General features: G+C 41.1%; 1 protein-coding gene across 1 annotated transcript in view; it reads right to left on the reverse strand.

The window, feature by feature from the left end:
- LOC140726563 (putative Polycomb group protein ASXL3) overlaps positions 1-16,684 on the reverse strand; it is a 218,287-nt gene that overhangs the window by 141,418 nt on the left and 60,185 nt on the right. The gene's annotated exons all lie outside the window — the stretch shown is intronic.

The following is a 16,684-nucleotide window of genomic DNA, read 5'->3' on the forward strand; positions in this document are numbered from 1 at the left end:
TTCAGTCATTGCAACATTTACCCTTTAGAACCAGAGCACTACTAATGCAACACATAGTCAAACCGTGCCAACTCTGGAATTCAGCTCTTTGGTCCATGTTTGGTTGAAAGCTAAGATGAAATCAAATGTCAAGTGATGCTGGCTTAACTCAAAGTGGGCATCGATGAGCAGGGGAAGAAGTAACACTGAAGTTTTAATTCTATGGAATAGTAAATTCCATCAGATTCTTTACTTGTGCCATTTAGACAGTGGAAAGACTTTGTGGTATTTTGAGGAGAGACACAGACTCTGACCTGCTTTTCTGTTAAATCCTGGAGATCCACCAACACTCAACACCAAAAAGGGCAAAGCAATCCACATCCACTAACCCAAAGCTTTGTTAAATTCATCCCTGGAACAGAGTGGGTGTGATATATAGCATCTATAAAATGCACTGCAGTTATTTGCTTGACCTATTTTGATATTGTCTCCCAAATTCATGATCTTTACCACCAAAAAAAGGCTAGGAAGGCAGACTCATGGAAACCCCGCTGAATCACACAACTTCCTGACTGAAATGATACTGCAACTACTTCATCATCATAGTTGGGTCAAAGTCCTGGAAGTTCTGATCTAACAGCCGTGTGGGTGTACCTTGACCAAAAGGACTGCAGTAGTTCAAGAACCTGTCTACAACCATCTTTTCAAAGGCAGGTATCCACGGGCTGTAAATACTGCCTTGCTGGTGGTGTTCACAATTATCTATCTACCTATCTATTTATTTATCAATCAGACTGTGACCATGGCTGAACAATTGAATGGGCTGAATCAAATTGGCTGAAGGCTGACTTCTATGATGGTGATGACCAGAGAAGGAAGCCAAGGTGGATCTTCCCTTTGGCACTTCTGGCTGAATGTGACTGTAAATGCTTCAGCTTTGCCTATTGCACTTACATGCTGGGCCTGAATCATTAAGGATGAGAAATTCTTGGTGCCTCCTCCTCCCATTAGCTGTTTAATTGTCCACCACCAATCATGATATAATGGTACTGCAGAGTTTGAACTGATCCATTAGTAGTGAGATGACATAGTTCTGTATACTGCATGCTGTTTTCGCAAATTAGCGTACATGACATCCTATGTTGCAGCATTAACATTGTTAGGTAGACCTGGTGCTGCTCCTAGTATCCCCTGCCTCTTTGAACCATTCTAAAAATTAAATTAAATATAACTTATTGTTGAAAGAAAAGATATGGCAAAATAGCAACAGAGGGAATTGCTCGTTAATTTACATGATGATGAAAATGCTCAATACAACTGATGCACTCCTTAACTTATTAGGTTATATTTATTCTTTGGTTTGTCAGTGAACTAAACTCCTCTATCACATTTTATTCGCCTAATCAAAAATACAGTACATTTAATTGGAAAGTTTAAAAATCAACAAGGAATTCTCTTTCTTTTTTAAAAGTGCTGTCAATTTTGGTGCTCAATTCTGCTTTTGAAATTCTTTCCATGAAATACAGAATTTTTATTGTTTATTGATGTACATATTAATTAGTTACGATAAGCATGGCAACCAAACAAAAATCCATCTGCTTCATAAAGTAACAACAGCAATCCTTTTCATCTGCTGAAAAATCTGGACCCCAAAATCAACAGTAACAATGAAATCATTACACTGTTCTTGTCACACTAGGTGCTAAAAGTGGTTACGTTTTTAAAATTATATCACAAATTACATGTTAAAACCCCTGTTGATTAAATAGCTTATTTTCTTTAATTTCTTGACATGCTTGTTCAGCTGATGTCACAAACTGAAACTTTCAATAGGACGGTTATTGTCTTTTCTAAATTCAGTAAAACTAGCTGTAAAAGGTTATATTAAAAGTATTGGTCCATATAAAACAGAAGTCCATTTTCCCTTCTTAACAAAGATTCCCTTCAGCAATATCTACCTCATCAAGAGTCAAAAACTATGGTTTTGTAATCTTTAAATCAGACCTTCAAAATATTACTCTGCCAACCCCCCACATTACACATTTAAACCATGTCTCAATCATCATTCACTCCAGTGCTTACTGACCTGTGAAGTCTCTTGGTTAGGTAATGTGCTGATTTTAAGATTCACATGCTCATTTTAAAATCTTTCCATTGCTAATACTTCTATATCAAACCCTGCAGGGGTCGGTGTTGAGACCACTTCTTTTTATGCTGCATATAAATGATTTAGATGATGGAATAGATGGCTTTGGTGCCAAGTTTGCAGATGATACAAAGGTTGGTGGAGGGGCAAGTAGTGTTGAGGAAACAAGCAGAATGCAGAAAAACCTGGACAGATTAGGAGAATGGGCAAGAAAGTGGTAAATTAAATACAATGTTGGAAAATGCATGGTCATGCACTTTGGAAGTAGAAATAAATGTGTGGACTATTTTCTAAATAGGAAGAAAATCCAAAAATATGAGATGCAAAGGGACTTGGAAGTTATTGTGCAGAACACCCTAAAGGTTGAGTCGGTGGTGAGGAAGGCAAATGCCATGTTAGCATTCATTTCAAGAGGTCTAGAATACAAGAGCAGTGATGTGATGCTGAGGTTTTATAAGGTACTGGTGAAGCCTCACCTTGAGTATTGTGAACAGTTTTGGGCCCCTCATCTTAGAAAAGATGTGCTAGCATTGGAGAGGGTCCAAAGGAGGTTCACAAGGATGATTTCAGGAATGTAACAGTTATTCTAAGAGGAATGTTTGATGGTTCGGGGTTTGTACTCGCTGGAATGCAGAAGGATGGGGGATCTCATTGAGACCTTTCAAATGTTGAAAGATCTAGACAGAGTAGATGTGGAAAAGATGTTTTCCATGGTGGGAGAGTCAAGGACAAGAGGGCACAGCCTCAGGATAGAGGGGCACCCTTTCAAAACAGAGATGCAGAGAAATTTCTTTTGGTGAATTTGGGTGGTGAATTTGCGGAATTTGTTGCCATATGCAGGTGTGAAGGCCAAGTCGTTGGGTGTATTTAAGGCAGAGATTGATAGATTCTTGATTGGACATAGCATCAAAGGTTATGGGGAGAAGGCTGGGAACTGGGGTTGAGGAGGAGGGGAAAAAAAGGATCAGCCATAATTGAATGGTGGAGCAGACTCAATGGGTAGATGGTCTAATTTCACTCCTGTGTCTTATGGTCTTCTATCCCTCTAATATCTTCTCTCCTTATCATTGTGTGAAATCTCTGTTACTGTTCTTGGACTTGTATGTGGCAGTGTGTTGCTGACAGAATGCTGAACTGAGTTTCTGACTAATTTATAATGCTAACTCACTAAGAAGGTTCTTAGTTTATTAAGATAGCCAATTTTAGTCCCGATAGATGGGGCGATAGAACCAGTATGTGTATTTTCAGATTATGAATGTGAAATAAGGCAAGATATGATAATTATTCACTGCCCAAATTCTCACTGTTAATCTTTTTACCATCCCCCTTCAGCTATCCAGACCCTAAACTCTAGAATTTCTTTCTTCAGAGATTAGAGTAATAAACATCTCCATTTATTCTAATATTCCCTTATACAGCATAGTTAATTTAGTACAAATTTTGTGAGATATTTCTATGGTAAAAGCTCAGCCACTGTCTGTAAGAGCAGCAAATGTGACGAGGACTCTGCAGTCAATCAACCCCATAAGGCGACCAGGCTAAACAACAACCCAGACTGAATTCTAAAGGCTGATTTAAACTTGTGCGTATGGACTACGCCATAGCCCTGATGTTCACTTCTGCGTAGGCTCTACGCCATAGCGAGCATGCGTTGGTGTGCACAAAAAACGCTCACTGACGATGGGATTTCAATGCCACTGTGTTGAGTCTCTTTGTGAGAAACACAGACGAGGAAATGCATTTCAAACATTTTCGCATGTCGACAGGTAGATTTGACGATTTGGTTCATCTATTTCGCATCGGTGTACAGACATGGAGGAGAAGCAGCAACCGGAAATGCATAGGAGGAAATGCGATGCTACCAAGCGGACCAATCACAGTTGTTGCGGTCTACGTTGCCGTGATGCGCGAGTTATTTTTTTGGGGAGCTGCACATCACCCTAAGGCGTAGGGTACGCTGTACCTATGGCGTAGATGCGATGCACAAGTATAAATCAGCCCCAAGGGCGTGCGTGCACCAGCTCACTAACATCTTCAAGAGTATTTTCAGCACTTCACTCATCCAGGCTGCTGTTCCCACGTACTTCAAATCAGCCATCATCATCCCTGTAGCAAAGAACTCTACATCTCCAGATATAAATGACTAGCATTGATGCCAATCATCATGAAGTGCTTTGAATGGTTGGTAATGATACACAGAAATGCTCTATGACAGATGCCATATCATCTGTCATGCACCTGGCCCTGACATACCTGGAAAACAAGGACACTTATGTCAGAATACTGTTTGTGGGTTTCAGTTTGGCATTCAACACTATTGCCCCACAAATACCTACTCCTTGGTCTAAATACACCACTGTGCAAATGGGTGTTGGATTTCCAAACTGGACCTCAGATAGACAGGATGCACAGCCGCTTCCCCCTCCTCAACATCTTCATCACAGCTGCTCCCCTAGGGCTGTGTGCTGAGCCCACTAATATACTAATTGACAGCACGGCCAAACACCTGTGCCGATATCACAACAATGGTGATGAGAGAACAGCTGGAAAAACTTGGAGGCCTGGTCCCAGGCAAATAACCTTTTCCTTCATGTCAGCAAGGTAAAGGAGATGGTTATCGCCTACACGAGAACTTGTACCACTCACATCCCTCTTTACATCAGCAGTGGAAACTGCAAGAAGTTTCAACACTCTGGGAGAACACATCTCGCACAACCTCTCATGGCCCCTGAACACATTATACATAGTGAGGAATGTTCACCCATGCCTCTATGTTCTGAGAAAGCTACACTCACATCATTCTACAGATGTGCAATAGAGAGCATTCTAACAAGCTGTATCACTGCATGGTATGGAAACTGCAATGTGACATACAGGAAGGCTCTATAATGGGTAGTCAAATCCTCCCAATGCATCATCGGCATCAGCCTACCTGCCATCAAAGAAAACTGAATATATCAAAAGGTGTCAGAAAAGGGCCATTAACATCTGAAAGTATCCCACCCACTCTGCTCATGGACTGTCTGTTCCACTTCCATCAGAGAGGAGGCTACGTAGCATCCATGCCAGGACCATTTGTACGCTGTTTGCCACAGACCAGGCACAATGGAACAGCACAACTTGGTTCAATAGTCCATGTAAAACCCATTGATAAGTAGCTTTCATTGCAGAGGTGGACTTTAATTGTTGCACTAGTGCAGTGAAATGACTCAAAAGATTGTAAATCTGCATCATTAACCTTATCAGAACTGAATATGAGACACCCGGAGAATGAAAATTTCCCTCCATTTCTACTACACTGGTCACTTGTTTGCTCCCATTAGTCAGTTGGCAGTGCGTAAGGGGAAGTTGGGAGAGGGAATTCGGCAGCGAGAGGCTGATGTCACGGCCTAAATTGGGAGAATCCATTTAATGCTCAGAGAAGCACTTCATGCTCCTCAACAGCCTACCAGCCTCCCCTCTGTGCACTACAGCATTCATCAATTATCATTATCCTTTCCTATCTCGCATCAAAAACTGAGAATGGACTCAAATAAATAAACACGGTCATACTGCGCGCTGCCATACTGGGTTAAGACTGCTAACAGGGCTGCTTGGTCACTGATGACCACTGCAAGTGCTAGCATTGAGCATTGCACAAAGTTCAAAAAATAATGTTTATTTTAATAATGATCTCTCCCAGACCACCTAGCGATCTCTCACAGAAACCCGGTTGAGAAACCCTGGTATATACACTTGTGTGCCTCACATCATTTTATGGACATACAATCTATGTGTATAAATTATATATGTATTTATACCTATCGTGCTTTTATTATTATTGTGTTCTTTCTTATATTTTTTGTGCTGCATTGTATCCAGATTAACAATTATTTTGTTCTCCTTTACAGTTGTGTACTGGAAATGATATTAAACAATCTTGAATCTTGAAATAAAAGTTAAGTGATTGATTCTATTTACAGAATAGTTTGCAGGTTTATTTAATTGCTATATCAGGCATCTGTCATTTTCTACATTAATTATAATTGCAATTTTATCTCTGCTATTTCAAATCATTAAAAAAATAGAATTCAGAAAGAAAATGAGAGCAAATCATGTTCACAAGTTTTTTGGCATTTGACAGAAAAGCCAAAGAGATTCAAAAAGAAAACGAGAAAGTAATATGATGACTGAACCCATTTTCAAATGCAGGAAGTTAAAAAAAATCTTTTGCTCATAAACAGTATGTATCTAGAACAAAGATGGAGAAGGCCGCTTGACACAAGCTAGAGTTTGAGACTTTGAAAAGGCACAGTATTGACAGATTCATTGCTTGCAAGATATGAGCCCTACTGCAAGTAGCTTCTCTCCACTCTATCCACTTCCCTCAACACTTTCACTCTTCTGTCATCATGCTCCATACTTATTTTCCTGTGGTCAGAAAGCAAGATACTTGAAGTGTAGCCTTCTCCAAGAAAACACTTGTCCATAATTATATGTAATACCCTGGTCAAAATTTCTACTGCTATGCTGTGAGGTATTTTACTTTAGCAGTTTTCTGCATAAGTAGTGTGTCCTGCTGGTAAGGGTGTTTTGGCTTCAGCCATGTTGTCCAAATTAGGAATGTTGTGTCAGCCAATCATGATTGTCTTGGTACATATTGTGACTTTCTGCCCAGTGGGATGCAATGAAAGATTCTGAGAGCTGGGCGGGAAGAGATTTTTGAAGGACAGTAGTCCGGTTTGGGGTCTTTTAGTGGGAGCAGCGGAGTGAGGCAGAAGGGAAGATGCTTGCCAAATGCTGTTTGAAGGAGACACCCTGTTGTAAGAAGTGATTCATGCCGAGGTATGGTTCCTATACTCCTGAGTTAGCTACTTTGTTTGAAATGGTCTTTGAGGGAGGTTCGAACTGTGGCTGGGGTCTTCCACATAGAATGTGAGTTCTGCGCTTGAGTAAAGAGATACTGCTCCAGAAATGAGCTCCAATAGTTATGTGCACATTGGAGTGGTTTAACTGTAATGGACCCTTTTATTTTTCTTTTCTTTTTCTGTTAATTGTTTGATAACATTGAAAATTGGTAAATATACATTCTTTATAATTTTATGCTGACGTACAATATGTCATTTCTTGGCTACCATTAATTGCGTGTGGAACAGTTTTTACACAACATTCACTGCAATCAATTTTCCTCTCCGGAACATTTGAACTTTCCTGTTGAGTTGAACCCCATATCATACTGACCCAAGAAGTATATTGCTTGTGAAAGGTGGCCTTCACACCACTGAGTCATGTGGTTGTTAGCAGAGCTAGCTACCAAGCTAAATTTCTATATGTGCCCAGTGAGAGGGTTCCAGACACAAGGGATGCAATTTTTATGCAGGTAAGATTATTTTACACATTTTGTCTTTGTTTGCTCATGCTGATTTTGAGACATTCTACTGCCATGCTGAGCTTCATCCACTGATTTCACATTAAACTACGGTAATAAATTCTCCTTCCCAGGGGGATAACAAAGTTTGAGGGATTAAATGCAGACTTCTGATTTAATATCTAGTATTCTATTGACAACTGCTGGAGGAGTTTACATTCAGTGACACAAATTATTGCTTAATGCATGAAAAAATTAATTACAACAGTAATCTGAGTACATAATTTGCAATTTTTTTTTCAGGGACAAATGTAGCAACCATACCTGTTGGCAATATATTTCAGACTTAGTTTAAAATACATGAAATAAAATGTTGTAATCCTTCCAGCTTTAGGGAAAAATGCTGAAAAACTAGATGGGTGGGTTAGTAAATTTTCAGATGATACAAAGATTGATGGTGTTGTGGATAGCCTAAAAGGCTGGCAAAGAATACAGTGGGATATAGATAAATTGCAGATATGGCTGGAGGAATAGCAGATGGAGTTTAACCCGGCCAAATGCAAAGTGTTGCACCCTGATAAGTCAAATGTAAAGAGACAGTATACTGTTATGGGCAAGACACTTACAGTGCTGAAGAGCAGAGGAATCTTTGGGTCCAAGTTTATAATTTGCTGAAAGTGGTTATGTAGGTTGATAGGGTGGTTAAAATGGCATATGGCATGCTTGCCATATGAGTTCTAAAGTCAGTCAGGAAGTTATGTTGCAGCTTTATAAAACTGAAGTTCGGACACACACTCAAAATGCTGGAGGAAATTGACAGGCCAGGCAGCAGCTATGGGAAAGAGTAAACGGTTGACACTTTGGGTTGAGACCCTTCATCAGGACCTGATGATTGACTCTGTTTCATATGGAGGGTCTCAACACACATAGATCATAACAGAAACTGTTCTACTTAATTCACAAACACCACCATTGAGTTCTGTTCACTTTAAGAGATGGTGTCTGTGGTGAACTACATATACCTGTCTGGATACGCCCCCTGCTGACTGCTCCTGTGGCTCCTCCCACAGACCCTGGTATAAAGGCGATTGAGGCCTGAGCCCGGCCTCATTCTCCAGGATGTAGTATGGTGGTCAACTACTGTTTGTTCTTTCTTCCAGTCAATAAAAGCCGATATCTCGACTTCACGTCTCAGAGAGAGTTATTGATGGTGCATCAGTGTCTTAAGTAATGCCGTCAGTATAAAGGCTGATTTATGCCATAGCCTACACCATAGGCCTGATTTATACTTCTGCATATGTTGGTGTGTCTGTGTCACTCTGCAATTCACCGCCAAAATGCTAGTTGGCGGTGGGGTTTCTATGCCACTTTGTTGAGTTTCTTCGTGAGAGACATGGACGAGGAGGAAATGCATTTCAAATATTTTTGGATGTCGGCAGGTAGATTTGACGATTTAGTTCATCGTCTCCAACCATTTATTTTGCATCAGTATACACACAGCCTACAGACATGGCGGAGAAGTTGCTACTGGAAATGCGTAGGAGGAAATGCGAAGCTACCAAGCGGACCAATCATAGTTGTTGCGGTCTGCGTCTCCGTGACGTGGGAGTTACTTTTTTGGGGAGATGCACGTCACCCTACAGCGTAGGGTACGCGGTACCTATGGCATAGATTCGACACAGAAGTATAAATCAGGCTGAAGGCAACTGCTTTTGTTTTGTTCGGAAAGGAAGTAAAGGGCTGTGGTTTTTGTTAAGCATATAAAACAACTCACGTTTTCTTCACAAAATCCTACATTGGTGACCCCGACGCTCTGAGACTATTCCAGAGTTACTCAACAATACATTGATCAACACAGTCACTTTGGAGCTGCTGGAGTTTTGGGAGCAACACATTACTGCAAGGTTTGCACAGGTGGAGGAGCAGTTCATGCTGCGAGAAATCACTGTGGACAATACCAAATTTTACTACATTGTAGCATTGCTAAGTAGTTCCTCTGCAGACAGAGTGACGAGTCTACAAGAAGACCCACATGCACGTGATACATAAGTCACTCTGAAACCTCCCCTATTACAGACTTTTGGACTGACTGAGTCTGAGCACACGAGACAGTTGCTCTCTTTGCCTGGCCTGGGTGATACTTGGCCTTCAGAACAAATGGATCACATGCTGTCGCTCCTTGGCAATCACCATCCTTGTTTTATTTTTAAAGAACTCTTTATGCAATAAATGCCTGGTGAATTTTGTACAGCCCTTGCTAATTCACCCATGAAGGATTACAGGGAGCTTGTTAAAATGATGATATTCTACATGCAGCCAGGCAGAGGTGTTCTGTTCTTCCTCCTTTCCATGCCTCAATAAGCCCTGTCAGCAGAGCCTCCAGCACTCATGCCTGCAGCTCTGAAACAGACAATGTGGGTGTATCTTTTTACCATGCATGCTTCGGCACGACCACCATATAGCTTCAACAGTGCCAGCACGTCGGGACATCGGAGATCTGTAAACACCATGGTTTCCAACTGCCAGGGTCATCTATTGTTTATTATGGACACCCTTTCAGGGCAACACTTACTGCGTGACATGGGCACTTCAGTGAGTATGCTGCTAGCATCACCCATAAGTTTGAGAGCGAAGGACCCTTGCTGGAGGCCACCAAATGCAGCAGGATCTGGACTTATCAGACATGATGACACTCTGCTTCAGTGGACAACGCTACACATGGTACTTTGTCTTGGCAAGAGTTGCTGGACCTTCATTTGGTGCAGATTTCCCATGTGCCAAAGGACTGTTCATGGATCTTAAGAATTGCCAACTTGTTGATGTAAAAGACTTTGGGTCATTACCTTGTAACCCCAGTAAGTACCCCATGACTGCTCTTGTCTAACGCATGAACCAGCATATGTGAATTCACTTGCCTGCAGGGTAAATTCCCAAACCTTACCAAGACCACATTTTCCACTACAGTCACAATGCATGGGATCAAGCACTACATTTTCATAACTGGTACATTCATGTGAGTGCTTAAGCTGCACTCAGAAACGCTGGCCAGCATGAAGGCTGAGTTTGCTAACATGGAAATGCTTGGCATTGTACACAGGTCAAATAGTCCTTGGGCTTCTCAACACATGGTCCCTAAACTCAATAGTGATTACCAACCACGTGGCAATTCCCCTCGCCTGAACAAGAAAATCACTCCCTAGTTTCACATACTCAAGGCTTTGTAGCATTTTTGGTTGGAAAGATGAATGTTTCTAAAGTGGATGCAGTGAGGGACTACAATCAGACACCTATGAGTGCTGAGAATGCTCCCAAAACCCTGCTTGGCCTATTTGAATTTCTGTGCATGCCATCTGAGCTGAAAAATGTTATACAATAAAGAAGAACTCTTGATCGTTCAATCTACCTTACCATAGGCCTTGCACTTTACTTAACTTCTCACTTTTACTGCACTTTCTCCTGTAACTGTAATACTAAATTTTGAATTGTTTCTCTCCATATCTTAATGTACTTATGTATGGAAATAATCTGTCCGAATGGCAAGTAAGCAAAAGCTTTCCTCTGGATCTCATTACATGTGACACTGCTTTAATGATACATGGAAGTAAACTGGGAAATAGGATCGATGGGATTGCTCCAATTGTAATTGAATGGATATCTTCCTTTTATGTCTGAAAAAATAAATAAAATTGAAGATGCTATTTTCACCAGCATTGATAATATTTCTTTTTAATGAGTAGGGTATAGTGGGAATATTTTACAATGCTGTCAAGCATGGAGACTAAGTAGTAAGGATGAGTAACCATTCCTTTTGTGGGAACGGTGTCAGCAGCTGAAGTGGGGCCGTAGAAACAAAATGAACTTAGTGAAAAACTTTAGGAAAAACAAACACGGGAGAAGGTTGAGGAAAATGTAAATTAAGTAATTAAGGAGAGAGAAGTCTATGGAAGTTTGGGTTGATGAAAAAGGGGAGGGTGGGGGAAAAAGATAAAGCAACTAAAAGGATTGTCTCAATATGAGGGACAAAGTAATTTATGAGCACTACAAGCTTGTTCTTTGAGTTGAGAACAGCAAGTGCAAATGGGAATGGATTAAGTAGTTGGTAAAGGATTAAAAAGATGATGGTATCTTTGGTTTCCATGATAATCCCAGATAAATAGATGGTTATGGCTTGGAAATTATGGTCAATATTGCTTCATATGTTGTAGTCAGATTTGATCACAACAGTTTCAACCAATGGCCCACCAAATAGAGTGAATTTTGAATGTAGCTGTGGAGCTACCGTGTCCCCTAGGACTAAAGAAAGTACGTTGGAGATCATATCAGGATAATCATACAGTCACAGAGCACTACAGCACAGAAACAGACCCTTCAGCCCATCAAAAAGTTCAAAGGTTCAATTTAATGTCCGAGAAATATATAGAATATACATCCTGAAACGTTTTTCCTTCACAAAACATCCACGAAAACAGAGAAGTGCCCCAAAGAATGAATGACAGTAAAACGTGAGAACCCCAAAGTCCCCCCCAGCTACCCCCTTCTATGTGTAAATGGCAGCAAGGCAACTATACCCCCCTCCCCCAGCAAAAAAAGCGCACCTGCTACTGAGCACAAGCATGAGCTAAGTGATAGCAAAGACTAACGCATTTCATCCGGCATTCAACAAACCACAGGTTCTCTCTCTCCCTAGTTATTTTGCCTATTCCCATCAACATGCAACTGGACCATAGCTCTCCATACCCTCTCCCATCCATGTAGAACCATAGAACATTACAGCACAGAAACAGGACTTTTGGCCCTTCTTGGCTGTGCCGAACTATTTTTCTGCCTTGTCTCACTGACCTGCACCTGGGCCATATCCCTCCAAACCCCTCTCATCCATGTACCTGTCCAGGTTTTTCTTAAATGTCAAAAGTGAGCCCGCATTCACCACTTCATCTGGCAGCTCATTCCACACCCCCACCACTCTCTGTGTGAAGAAGCCCCCCCCATGTTCCCTTTAAACTTTTCCCCCTTCACCCTTAACCTATGACCTCTTTTTTCTCCCCTAGCCTCAGTGGAAAAAGCCTGCTTGCATTCACTCTATCTATACCCATCATAATTTTATACACCTCTATCACATCACCCCTCATTCTCCTACGCTCCAGGGAATAAAGTCCTAACCTATTCAACCTTTCTCTGTAACTCAGTTTCTCAAGTCCCAGCAACATCCTTGTAAACTTTCTCTGCACTCTTTCAACCTTATTAATATCCTTCCTGTAATTAGGTGACCAAAACTGAACACAATACTCCAAATTCGGTCTCACCAATGTCTTATACATCCTCACCATTACATTCCAACTCTTATACTCAATACTTTGATTTATGAAGGCCAATGTACCAAAAGCTCTCTTTACAACCCTATCCACCTGTGACGTCACTTTTAGGGAATTATGTATCTGTACTCTCAGATCCCTCTGCTCTACAGCACTCCTCAGTGTCCTACCATTTACCTTGTATTTAACACCTTGGTTTGACCTTCCGAAGTGCAATACCTCACACTTGTCCACATTAAATTCCATTTGCCATTTTCCAGCCCATTCCTCCAACTGGTCCAAATCCCTCTGCAAGCTTTGTAAACCTTCCTCACTGTCCACTACAACTCCAATCTTTGTATCATCAGCAAATTTGCTGATCCAATTTGCCACATTATCATCCAGATCATTGATATAGATGACAAATAACAATGGACCCAGCATTGATCCCTGTGGCACACCATAAGTCACAGGCCTCCACTCAGAGTAGCAATCCTCCACTACCACTCTCTGGCTTCTTCCATTGAGCCAATGTCTAATCCAATTTATTACCTCTCCATGTATACCTAGCGACTGAATCTTCCTAACTAACCTCCCATGCAGGACCTTGTCAAAGGCCTCACTGAAGACCATGTATACAACATCCACTACGTTCCCTTTATCTACATTCCTGGTAACTTCCTCGAAAAACTCTAATAGATTGTTTAAACATGTCCTACCACGCACAAAGCCATGCTGACTTTTTCTAATAAGTCCCTGTCTATCCAAATACTTGTAGATCCTATCTCTTAGTATTTATTCCTAAGGATAAGTAGTGTAACACTTACCCAACAGGCTGGTATATGTCTAGGGGAAAAGGAGATCCAGCCACTCACCAACCCCACCTCCCATACACGCAGGTGCTGTGAGAATCAAGTTTATGCCGCGTGTACACACACAATATCAAACTCACACCAGATACCGTTATGGAATACACTTTAAAGATTTTACTAAAACTAAAAGAGTACTATGCAATACAGTATATATGAAGGAAAAGAAAATAAAGTAAAAGGCGCCAACTTATCAAAGTTCTGTCAGTTTAGTACACATCGTTGGAGCTCAACCATCGAACCATTTGATCCCTCGTCACTTCCTCCGACCGCCACGTCCTCGCACCTGGGACCACCCTCGGTGGTTGACCGAGCAGTGCAGCGCACATCTACCTTCCTTGGCGTCTCCTTCCCGCCTCCCCTCAAAAGACCGCGAAACCCCCAAGCTCCCAGCCTCAGAAGACAAAATAACATTCCCCATTGGTTAAAAAATGAATACAATCCCCACATCAGCAAGTCCAAAGCTAAACAACTGCGAGAGAAAACACTTATCAAACATAAAAGCATTCCTACTCTAGCAAACCAAAGAAGCCATTTTGATTAACATACACAGTACATTGTACAGTAGTACGTACTTATCCAAACTTCTCTTAAATATTGCAATTGAACCCACACGCACTACTTCTGCTGGCGGTTCATTCTACGCTTGCATCACCCTCTGAGTGAAGTTGTTCCCCATCAGGTAGCCCTTAAATATTTTAGCTTTCACATTTAACCTGTGACCTCTAGTTCTAGTGTCACCAAACCTCAGTGGAAAAAGCCTGGTTGCATTTAATTACCTATATCCATCATAATTTAGTATACCTCAAATAAATCTCCCCTCATTCTCCTATGCTTCAGGGAATAAAGTCCGAACCCATTCAACATTTTCCTATGACTCATGTCCTCAAGTCATGCAATATCATTGTAAGTTTTCTCAGTACAGTCGGCCCTCCTTATCCTTGGTTCTGAGACCCCCCGCGGATACCAAAAAACACGGATGCTCAAGTCCCTTATTTAACCTGTCTCAGTGTGGTGGTCTTTAAGTCCCAGCGGATCCCCGGACTTTATTTAACATGCTCAGTGCGGTGGACATTAGGACCTGGCGGTGAAGCTCTGAATCCACAGTGTTTCTGTTAGGCTACAGTCGGTCAACGATCGGAACAATTTTAATCGAGCATGTGAAAGGCCCTGCCCCGATGAAAGCTACAATTATTACTAAGCAATGCAGTGGTTTAATTATTGAAATATGTATGTTTCTTAAGTGTTTTATGTAGAAAGGTAAAATATGTACTATATACTAAGAAAAACGTTTGACTAACTGATGCTAAATAGTACCAGATGTACCTGTTCCGACTTCAAATCTGACTAAAAGACGGATTCTGGAACAGAACTCGTTCATAATCCGGGGACTGCCTGTACTTTTAAGTCATTTCTAGATTACTTGTAATACCTAATACAACGTAAATGCTATGTAAATAGTTGTTATACTGCATTGTTTAGGGAATATTGACAAGAAAAAATAGTTTGTACATGCTCAAATAACGAGTGCTGGAGAGAGAATTTCTGAGTTTTCCCGATCCGTGGTTGGTTGAATCCGTGCATGCGGAATCCACGGATAAGGAGGGCCGACTGTACACTTACAATCTTATTGACATCTTTCCTATAAGTAGGTGACCAGAACTGCACACAACCCTCCAAGCTTGGCTTTAACAACATCTTATACAACTTCAACATTATATCCCAACTCCTGTATTCAGTACTGTGATTTATTAAAGCCAATGTGCCAAAAGCTCTCCTAACTACCTGTGAGGCCACCTTCAAGGATTTATGGATTAATATTCCCAGATCCCATTGTTCTGTCATACTTCTTAATGTCCTGCTGTTCACTGTATAAGTTTGTTCTCCCAAAGTGCAGCACTTGTCTGCAATAAATTCCATCTGCTCTATTTTAGTCCATTTTTCCAGCAGGTACAGATGCTGCTGTAAGCTTTGATAGCCTTCTCTGCTGTCCACTACACCCCAATCTTGGTGTCATCAACAAATTTAATTTGCTGATCCTATTTACCACTTTATCATCCAGATTGTCGATATAGATGACTTACACCACCAGTCACAGGCCTCCAGTCAGGGAGGTAACCATCTGTTACCGCTCTCTGGCTTTTCCTACGAAGCCAATGCTGAGTCCAAATTACTACCTCATCCTGAAGGTCAAGCAACTTAACCTTTTCAACCAGTCTCCTAATCAAGGGTTTGTCAAAGACCTTGAAGTCCATGTAGACAGCATCTACTGTCTTTCTGTCCTGAACTCTTTGGACCAGTGCATAGACTATAACAGAGCATCAGGCCTCGGTGCTCTGATGCAACTGAACATTATTGATTTGTTTTAACTAGAACTTGTAAGTGACTGATTTATTTATTAAGTTTTCCTTGTGTTTTTTGTGTCACTTGTTTTTTGAATGCAGGTTCCTCGTGCATCCTGTTTTTAGCTTACTAAGTTTTGATTTTGATACTGATGGGGTTCCCGTGCTGTATACACTACATAATTTAATCAGAACCAGCATTTGTCACTGAGTCCTGAATTTGGGTTCTGAGTGAATTAACGTTCTGTGTACTCTAGCCCACTAAAATAAGTACGCTCTGAGTCACTTGTTAATCCTCTTATGTTCTTCAATAAATCCTCATTATTACTTTCTACTGTCAAGTTTCAAATTTACTGTGTACCTGGGTTTGTTTTACCTGAAGATCTCATTACAGAAGTACTCAGGCATCATGGACCCAGCTGAGTTTAATCACTTATGTAAGGCACTGACTTTCCAAGGAGAGGAAGTTGGACAGCGTGACCATTTATTCTAAGAAATACTACTATCATTGGATCAATTATGCAAGGCATTGACCTGTCAAGAAGAGTCTGCAGGATGACATAAACACTTAGCCCAGGAGAATCTAGCATCATTGTAGAAAGGCTCTGAAACTGGTTGGTGAGATTTACATTTTTCAGGGTTGGACTCTGGTTCCGAGCTTTCACCCGACTGCCTTCTACATTTGCCCTGAACTACCGTGAAGGGTCTAC

The sequence above is a fragment of the Hemitrygon akajei genome, chromosome 1, assembly GCF_048418815.1.
Source record: "Hemitrygon akajei chromosome 1, sHemAka1.3, whole genome shotgun sequence".
Classification (NCBI taxonomy): domain Eukaryota; kingdom Metazoa; phylum Chordata; class Chondrichthyes; order Myliobatiformes; family Dasyatidae; genus Hemitrygon; species Hemitrygon akajei.